Source organism: Aptenodytes forsteri, unplaced genomic scaffold (genome assembly GCF_000699145.1).
Source record: "Aptenodytes forsteri isolate BGI_AS27 unplaced genomic scaffold, ASM69914v1 Scaffold88, whole genome shotgun sequence".
Classification (NCBI taxonomy): domain Eukaryota; kingdom Metazoa; phylum Chordata; class Aves; order Sphenisciformes; family Spheniscidae; genus Aptenodytes; species Aptenodytes forsteri.
In genome coordinates, this window is record NW_008795948.1 from 3,566,080 (window position 1) to 3,576,553 (window position 10,474).

Consider the following 10,474-nt stretch of genomic DNA (forward strand, 5'->3'; position numbering starts at 1 on the left):
CCCATGCTGGCTGGCCTGATCCCGATCCCCTGCTTGTCCCGCACATGCCTTGTGAGCACCCTCAAGATGAACCACTCCATAATCTTCCCCGGCACCGAGGTCAGGCTGACAGGCCTGTAGTTTCCCAGATCCTCCTTCCGGCCCTTCTTGTAGATGGGCGTCACACTGACAAGCCTCCAGTCGTCCGGGACCTCCCCTGTTAACCAGGACTGACTAACTTGCAGGTTAGTCACCATCTCTAGGACAACCAATGGAGGGCAATGGTCGATACGCATCTCAGTCCTCCTCGTAAAAAATAAGCTACATTGTGGGATCCAGTTAAATGGAAGAAGCTAGCAAATCTACACACGGGAATAACAAAGGGTTTCAAGAAAGAAGGACAAAATTGAAACTAGTTAAATTTTGCAGAAACCTTTGCTATCTAAAATTCATGGTAGCACAATACCATAAGCAAGAAAAAGGCTGTTTGTGAGAAGAGGACAATAGAGCAGAAAAGAAGGAAAGGGGTGAGGAAAGAAAATGATCAGCAACAGATAACCAAGCAGTACTGTGAGCTTAGAATTAACACAAGGAGATCTAGAAGACATGACATGAAAAATGAAGTGAGATAGATCACAGACAAGATCTGGTTGATCAGAGTTGCAAGAGTAAGGTCCTGAAGCAGCTGAGTATATGATTAGATTTGGTAGTTAAATTAACTGCACTCATGCTGGACCACCGTATCACACAGAAGCAAAAGCAATCCCTTATCTTCTTCTAGATGAGACTGCATCTATAGAAAAGGAAACTGGGGGGAGGGTAGGGAAAGGAAGGGGACAAAAGCACCACACACTAGTAGCAACTAATGAGCTTAAGCTAGTATCATCCCATATTGACTGTCTAGTGACCCAAGAAGTACCATTTTCACTAACAAAGAGGAAAAAACATGATAGCCAAGGAGTCTGCTGAATAAACATTGTATTTTGGCTTGTGAACAAATAGGGTTCAGTAAGCAAAAGAAGATTTGACTTATCAGAGAAAGGTCTCTAGATATTTTAATCAGACAATGACAATCGGACAATCCTTGCAATGGCTTTGTACACATTTTCATACTAAAAAACCAGGTTCTACATAAGGCAAATTATTTTGCAGACATTTTAAATAATGTTATTAATTACTTGAAGGTCCATCATCTGACAGGAGTCATGAGCCAAATACAGTTAGTCTGCATGTCAGATTCCTCCTTCACTGTCCAGGCCACTATCATTTATGTGAGATTTATTATTCATTTCTTCCACATCTGCTGCAATTTCAGAGATGCATTTCTTGTGTGTCAGAAATAATGGAGTAGTCCATTCCTTCCAATTCTGCCAAAGGGAGTGAACAGAGTAAGTAATCAACAACAAGCGTCACTATTAAATACCACTTTTGTTTTGTCTAAAGGTTTTCTTAAAGCCCTTTCTTAGGTGAATTACTCGGGGAGGGGTGGGGGGATAGGGGGAAGATGACACACCTAAATACAAATTCACAGCAAGAGAACTTTATCCACAAAAGCTATTTTTATTACCTACAAATCAGGCTTTCAGCTGGCACTGAAAAAGCTAATAGAGGGCTGCTGCTTTTTTCTGCAAAGATAACTTTCTGATAAGTCTTCTCCATTCTCTCATCAATTTTAAGACCAAGGTTATTCCTATTTTCAGATCAGAATGAGACAAAATACTTAAAGAGATTAGTAAAGTTACAACACATTCTTGCTAACACATTTGAAAACTTGAGTACGCTTATTCACATTATCTTGTATAAAAAACCTGAAATACCAAATAGGAGTAGACATATTTACTATCATGCAATACATTGTGACTGTTCTTCACTATATTCAAATAATGAAAAATTACTACAGGATCTAAACAGAATTTACTTTTAGAAGAAAACGCATAACTGAACATTGCATTGTGGGTTTGCCAAAAATTGTTACAAACCAGCTCTACCCAGCAAATTCAAAAGCATTATCTCTCATGAAGAAAACCATTACTGTAGTAGCTGATAGAGAACTGAAAATAATTATACCAAAACTTTCTAACAATTTACCACTAGTCTTAAAAAAGACTTAGAAAGAAAAAACCAGGAAACTTTAGTCCAAAGGAGCCAATTTTAAGTTTAAAAGCACCTGAAGTAAAGAATTTGTTAGTCTTGCAGTAGATATACAATGATTTCAGTTAACTAGTCAGCTGGCAAGGCTGACCTACAAAGTATTTTTAAATGAGTACATTTCATGAGTACATGAAAATTTTCTTACATTTATAGTACATAATAATGTTTATATAGAGACGTAATATACATTTGTACAAAAAGATCAAGCATGTTTTGAAAATTGTGTGAAAAAGGTTAGTGTACTTACAGTTGAACTTACACTTATTTGCCACCAAATATTTTCAAAAAAACTAGTATTGATCTTTTCTAATTTGTCTTGGGTTTGCTTCCACCCCCCCAATGGATAAAATGTCAGAACTTAATTGTTATAGTCTTTTTTCATCAACCAAAACAAGTAGTTATTGCCTTCTCATGAAGGCAATACCACCTTATACAGTTAAGAACTGCAGAATGGCAAGCAAAGAATTTCTTCGCTTTAAATGTTACTTGCTACTGCAGAAAGCGAGCTTACAAAACTGATGGACTTGACTTTTTTTTCCTCCTCAGGAAAAGCTTTTGCAACCAACCCTTGCTGCTGAGGATAACACTAGAAGATTCTGTAACAGGACTCCTCCCCATTAACTCGCTTTCTTCAAAATCAGAAGAAATACTCTTTTTCCACTGCTGCAGAAATTGAATTTTGTCAGTTCCACTCCTGCTGGTGAAGGTGGGTGGTGAAGGAAGGGGATAGATTTGAGTAAATTCAAATTCTTGTAAAACATTGTATTTCTGTCTGAAGAGAGGATACAGATACTACTGTTGTGGGACCAAATCAAATAGAAAAGAATTGCTTCTCCTCTGCAGATAAGCAGAGAGGAACATTGGTGCCTAAAATGGTAGGAACTACTGGATTTACCACTGGTATTTAATAAACACTAAAAGGTAGTCCTCAACAGTTGCTTAACAAATGGCTAAAAGTAAAAATAAAGTTATGTTTTCAAACGAAAACTTGAGACTTTTCTGTCTCCTGGAGAGTTCCAAATGGTTCAGCTGAAGGGAATGGCCCCTCTCTACCAGAACAGGACTCGACAATTCAATACAGCCAGAATACTCATTCAGTCTAGGTCTTTACTCACCAATGAAATTATGTCTCTCTCTGTCTCTCAGGTGGGCCAGAGCTGTGCATCTGGCTTCTGCTTAGCTTGGGAATGAAGAACCAAATGCAATCTCAAATAGCTCAGCACTTAGGTGCATAGTTCCGTCTTTATGTACGCTGCTTTTTCACCTGGTCCAAGCCTACTTTAATTTCCCACCCCTTATTTAATCCCACTGCTTTTTCTTTTCAGCATCCTACCTCTGCTCCTTGTGCCATACCTTCGGGACCTGGATCCTCTGGTTCTACATAATACTCACTGCAGTAGATAAACGTGCTATAATCTGTTTGTTTCCTCTTCACTGTGGCCAATGATTCTGCCCTTATTCCCATATGTAGTCATGACAGCATAGCAATTGCCTGAAGCTTCACTGCGAGTATCACGAAAATTTCTGATCGTGCAAATTCTGAGAAGGGAAGATCAAATCTGGGATGACACCACAAAATAAGTTATCAATATAAGTAACGAATCAAATTGTAATATTAATAAAATGTTATCCGCTACACCTCTACAGAAATAAACAATGTTGCCCAGATCAGACCAGACAGCAGCTAATTTTAATACAGAGGATACAATCATTTTACCTAGACCCTTAAAACTCCGCTATCTTTGTCTATCAGGGCATTAAAACCTGTTCACCCAAGTGGGTGGATTTAGATGCCAGAAGCACACTTGGTGCATTGGAATAATTCTAAAAAGCAGCATTGTGACACTGGTGATATATGAGGCCTTGTCTTTATCATAGAGCAGTATTTGGCCATGTCTTCTGTTTTTTTATAAAAAGAGCAACACATTGCACTGATAATGCACCTCTCTAATGTGGGCAGGTATCGTGTAAAAATATGTATACCTTCTTTCATCCAGTACATTCAACTTCACATCCCATAACATTAAGTAAATAACTGGAAGGTAAAGTATGGAGGTAATTAATACTGACTCAACAGCACTATGGAATTTTACTTATAGACTTGTACCTTTCATCAAGAACTGTATATATCCATAGCTGATCAATGTAACTATGTCTATAATGTAACCCTGGCCATACTGTTCTAATTCTGGTCTACTTTACACATAGACTATAACTATATACATGCGATTATATTAATTATTCTACCAATGTATTACCTCAAAGCAAAAAACACACATGTAACTGGCAGATGTATGCCAGCAACACTCAAACAAGGCCCGCGCTCACAAGAGACTTGGAACACTAGATCCTCTCCAAACAAATCCAACTACTTGCTAATAAGTGGCCTTTCTGGTTTGGACATTATTTGAAGTATCTCCCTGTGCTCTTGCCAAAATGCATTACTACCATTCACAGTGTTCTTAATTCCCTCTCTATTTCTTTTGCTACGTCTACATCAAGAATCTCTCCAGAAGAGAGATTAGAATGACTGTTACAGGTAAAAAGTCTGGAATTTGAGGCAAGTTTTACATTTCTGCAGATATAGTGTAGCCTACCCATTTAACTTGGAGACAGAAAGGTAAAACACTTTCCTGTCCAACAAACCAAATCCTTCCTGTCCACTTTCCAAAGCCTTTGTGTTGAAAGGTTTGCAATGGGTACCTCTTGCCATTTTTGCTGTCCATTCTCTCAGCACAGCATTAGTTCTGTGGATTACTTCACTGCCTTATCAAATTTAGTCCTTTGACAAATTATGTTGTACCTACTTCTTATGGGAAAATCTAAAAGGTTTTGACTGTAGAAATAAGTCGTGTTAAGCAACTGTAGTTGCTATCCATACTTGCAGAGTTTCTTAAGACTCAACTATCACTACCACTTTTGAGCCAAGCATTCACCTGATGAATAGATATCGCACACGTACTTTCTACAACACATTTTAAGCCTACTACTTGTTTTTTGCACTACTGCTGAATTTCAGTCATGTTCCACATTTAATCACAGCATTTGTTTCCGGTTTGTTCAGGAGTGCTACTATAAAACAGCTTCTGATGGTCTGCATTTTGCATCCACAGAAAAATCACAACATTAATTTCATTCTGAAGTATCTGACTGAAAGTTCTTGGCAACTACTCCACATAGCGAAATGATCCATACTCATATCTTTCATCCTACACTGCTCTCCAAGGTTCATACTTTGGCTTATATCCCTCTGGCTTTATCATCAGACTAGAATCTGGGCATTCTTTACTACAGAGATAACTCCCCAATTTAGATGTTTCTGAGTGCCAGTGCAGTCAGGTTCTTTGCTCCGATGGCATCCCACCAAGGCTGGCAAGTTCCACAATTGATTTATCTGATACACGATCTCGGGAACCTCAGCTCCACAGACTAACCCATGCCACAGCAGGAACATTTACACTTCAACTTATTATAATGAATAAATAAATGAAATGGGTCCCAAACATTATGATAGGAGGCTGCATTACTGCATCTCCTTCCTATTGCTTCTTTTATGCTTTTCAAAATATTTCAAATGGCGTTTAATTACATTTCTAATAAAATCTTCCCTAACCTCAGCCTTCTTTCTTGAAAATATTTTTGTCACAAAATATTTCATCTTCTGCTCCTTGGTCTCTCTCTTATTTAGTAAGGCAGAACTCGGAGAACAGGACAATGTTCACTCTCTACAATGTTTTTGACCATGGCAAAGAAAATGTGGAATTCTGATGTTAGCCCTCAAGGCCAAATACGTTTAAAAATGATTATTATTTTAAAACACAAATTTTCTGATGTTATGTGTGTTTTAGCACAGATGTGAGATGTCAGTATTTTAGTATTTTGATATGAGGCTAAGGCCAGAAGAGGTTTCACAGACAGTTAAAGGGCCATCTCTGTCAGCTAACAGAACAAGACCACCCTGTGCTTCTCCAAAGAGCCACGCAGAAAACTGACAGTATCCTTCACAAACAGCAGAAGAAAAATGTTAAAGTTTCTATGAAAGTCTATTTCAATAGCACATCATGCTATAGTTTTCCAGCCATTTGCCACATATGTATCCTTACCCCAAATATGGATGAATATAAAATAGCTCCAATTTGTGCTGGGGAGCTGAATACCAAAGTTCAAAACAAGATCAAATTGCTATCTTGCACTAAGATAAAAATAGGACAAGTTAAAAGGATGGGGACAAAACTAGAAACCGAGCCATCACCTGTTGAGTAGCCCTTGCAATTTAACACATGCTTTAAGTCACTTATGTATTTTATTAGTTTCAGATTATGTCAAATATGAGAACCTACATCAATGGTGCCCTAGGGCAACGTAATTTTGCCCAACAGAAGAATACTCTGAAGTACATATGGGCTAGCGCTTCACTTTTCCATACTTAGTCAATTTAATTTGATTGCTATGAAACATTCAAAAAGATTTTCAAACATCTACTTTCCACATGTAGCTCATCACACCGTTGTACTATCAGAACAATTTCCATGTAATGGTATTATTTCTTAACATTAGCAAGAAGAATAGTAGAAACCTTGCTTTTGGTTCAACCATGATTAACAGGTATTTCTTCATTGCACACAAAATGCATTTTAAAAAATTCAGTTTATGGTATAATCTATTATATGCTTTGGACAGAAGCAGCTTTTCAAATGTACCAGAAAGCCAATAGATTACCTGGTGCTAAAGTTTAGAGTTGCTTGCAAGCAAAGTAATGCATGATGGACTATGCATTAACCTATCATCACCATACACAAGGTATTAGTATATAAGATCTGTTCTCCAGGAATCTTGCGTATTTTTGTAGCTTGCTATTCACCAGAAGGGCAGCAGAATAGAGTATGGTCTAAGTTTCCCTTATAACACGGTCCAAAAACTTCCCTTCCGGCTGATGCTAGAAAATATAAAATAACTATGCTGGACACCATCAACTTGATAAAAATATTAAAAATAGCACTTGATATATCACTTTTGTAATTTCTGTCAGTGTAAACTGAAATGAAAAAAGTAAATACATTTATACAGCTGTCTTATTACCTCCAATGACTGCAGGTCATAGAGAAGCTAATTTGAAGGTGCAGTGAAGGGTGAATTTAGGTAGTTTCTCTCTTTTCCTTCAAAAATGTTCTCAGAACCAAAGCCTTCCAAGTAACCATTAATTTTAGAAAATAACTGACCCATTCAACCGGCTGCACAAATTTACAGGCTCCAGGGTGACTACTGGCATGTCAACAAGGCTCTCCTTACCCCCCCCTTTCTCCCAAGTCCTCCACAATCATGCACCAAAGGAAATTTGGACTCCCATGCCAAACTCTGATGGGAAACGATTTTCTCTCTCCACTTTACCACCTGACCGCTTATCCTGGTACCATATTCCACCTCTGCCTTCTCATTTACACCACCAAGATTCCAGCACACCCTCGGTGAAGACATTTCTCAAAGCTACATCCTAACTGGAAAGCGATGCTTCTTAGAAACATGGACTTACTTATCCACTTAGACCCCCTTCAGTATCTCCATTCTTCCTTCATCGAAAGGCTAGATTCAAGAATTATACCAGATCTATCATATTTACTCAACCGTAAGGCCATTTCATTTGTCTTTGCCAAAAAGTAATGAAAAAGCTCAAATAGTATAGCCACAAACATAGTACTAAAATACGCAGTCATCATCATCTACTGCATTACAATTAGTCCCACCAAGCATTTCTTTATCGATGTCTGATTACTGAATGTTAGAGTATCTGTTGTTTTCAGCAATACCACGCAGTGGATGCTTACAATTGTGCAGCACAGTGCTCTCGAGGTGAAATTTTTTTTCCCAGAAAAGGCTAGGTACTTTACCTTGTTCTACACAGAAAATACTTGCAATTTTCATGCACTCAACCATCTTCTACACTTAAAACCTAAGAGATGTCTTGTAGTTATGTAAGCAGGAGTGACCAGAGGTGACCAAAATGCTGCAAGAATTGTGCTTGTATCTTCTCCTCATCATAAACTACATCTTTGATCCAGTAATCTCACCAGAGCAGATGAATCTTTATATACGCATGGAGTCCCAATGCAGTCAATAGGCTTTGATCGACCACAAGGAAAGACACGCATTTATCAGTCTGTAGAAATAAGGCCTCGCTTGGGAAACACACTGACACCAGTGGAACAAAAAGCAGGCTCAGTGCAAAAGTGAGAAGTGAATGGGCCACAGACAATAGGACACTGAAAAACAATCCCTTCTTTCCATTCCTTTGCCATTTTGTTAGCGTAATGTTTTGGACACAAACTCATATATATTAAAATATATATATACACACATATATACATATATATGTATGTATACCTGTACGCATTAATTTCACCACCCAAATATTAGAAAGCAACCCCCTTAACAATCATTTTTGCTTCCAGTCTAAAACAAAGTGGGGTTGTTTTTGTTGTAATATCCAGTCTATTGCATGCAGGCAGTAATTTAAATGCAATAGTCTCATCTGCAAAACAACCACTGGCTTCAGAAAAAGCACATAGCCCTACAGATATTAAAACACAATTTTTTTATTACTAGTCATTTGTTGGATTCGTATTGAACTAGAAGGAAATATATTTTACATTTAATTTCCATTTTCTAAACTACTTTCAATCTACATCCTTAAAGTATAATGACCTAGTTTCTTCTGACATTTTCAAATAATATTTGATAAATTAGTAGGTTTTATTGTACTTTTAATATCTGAATTTTTCCAAGCATGTATGAGGGTGGAAACTCATATAACCGTCACAAGAACTAGCCATATAGTCTCAGGGAATATCCAGAGCTTTTATATTCAAATACTAAAAAAATTGTCATATTTTCTGATGTCTGCATACTAGATGAAAATCTCAGCATGCTTTAAAATATGGGATACAGATGCTTACTGAAACAACCAAAAATGGCATATACTGTAAGTACTGAGTCCTGAGTAGTCCTGCAAAACAGTGGTTTTATTCAATGATTACATCGAACAGTCAAATAATACCACACTGTGAAATTGAGGAGTTTATTAAGGTTGATATGCTGCATTTCCTGAGCAAAATTCCCACAGCAAAACAAGCAAATAATAGCTTCAGTGATAAATTTACAGAGATTGTACAAACATACGAACATTTTGGTGAAGAACCAATTTATTCTTGCAGCTGAAGCCACACATTCCATGTTTAAGGAATTTTAGTAAGCATGTATGTCCACATAAACCACCAGCAAGGACTCTTTGCAAAATCTATTACAAACTTCATTGCCACCCTACAGTGTTTACAGTTACCTTCCTTAGACGCCTGAAAAGGCTAAACGCCAAACATATCTTCCTTGGTGTTTTTTTTTTTTTTTTTTTTTTAAAGCAGACCTCGTTTAGCTTACTCAGCGCGGGCAGCACTAGCTCCTAAATTTAAGAATCATTATAAACCAATTTTAATGCAAATGCCAATAAGAAAACTATTCACGCACACAAAATACATGGGCAATGACTGATACCAGCCTCTTGCCTGTTTAATGCCTGTTAGCAAGAGGCCCATTTTCTCTGAAATCTGTTTAAATACAGCGTTTACTGTCTCTGCACTTCTACTAGTATTTACTCCTCCTTTCAGCCGACATATTTTAAAAAAACAAAACCAAAAAGCAAGTATAAATATGTTCAAGAAGTGTGGCAAATTCCCTCCTCCACCCCCAGAGCGGTAAAGCCACAGCGGATGAGCTGTAACTATGGCCTTGGGAATACAAGTTCCCCAGGCTCTTTTACCACACAAATATCAATTCAAGTTACAAGAGCCCTATCCTCTTATACTTAATGAAGATTGAGCCAACGAGCCCATATGCCTTCGCAGGAATGTTTTCTTTCCGTTTTCCTAACAAGGCTCTCCTCCCATACAGGTCCAGGATGGACTGCAGAAGGGTGTAAGTAGAAGGATCATCACACCAGTGTTTAGTGGAGGAATAAATCAAACATGGCTTCCCCCTCCATACATTTCCAGAGTTACATTCACTCCTGCTGCCGTACAATCCCAGTCCTACCCGGAGGGAAGGGGCAGGAGCAGCCTCCACCTCCTCACACCCTCACCGCCACGGGGGGGACATTTGCAGCCACCCCACCCCTTAAGGAGGCGGTTTAAACCCTGGGGGAGCCTTTTTTTTTCCTTCCCATCGGTTCTCCCCCCCCCTCCGGTCTTCTTTCTGATTTGCATTGATTGATCCCCCCCTCCCCGGGGGAGGGAGGTGGGACGGGTGGGCACCTCTCCCTTACCCCTTTATGCTGCCCCGACCTCCCGCAGCGCCGAGG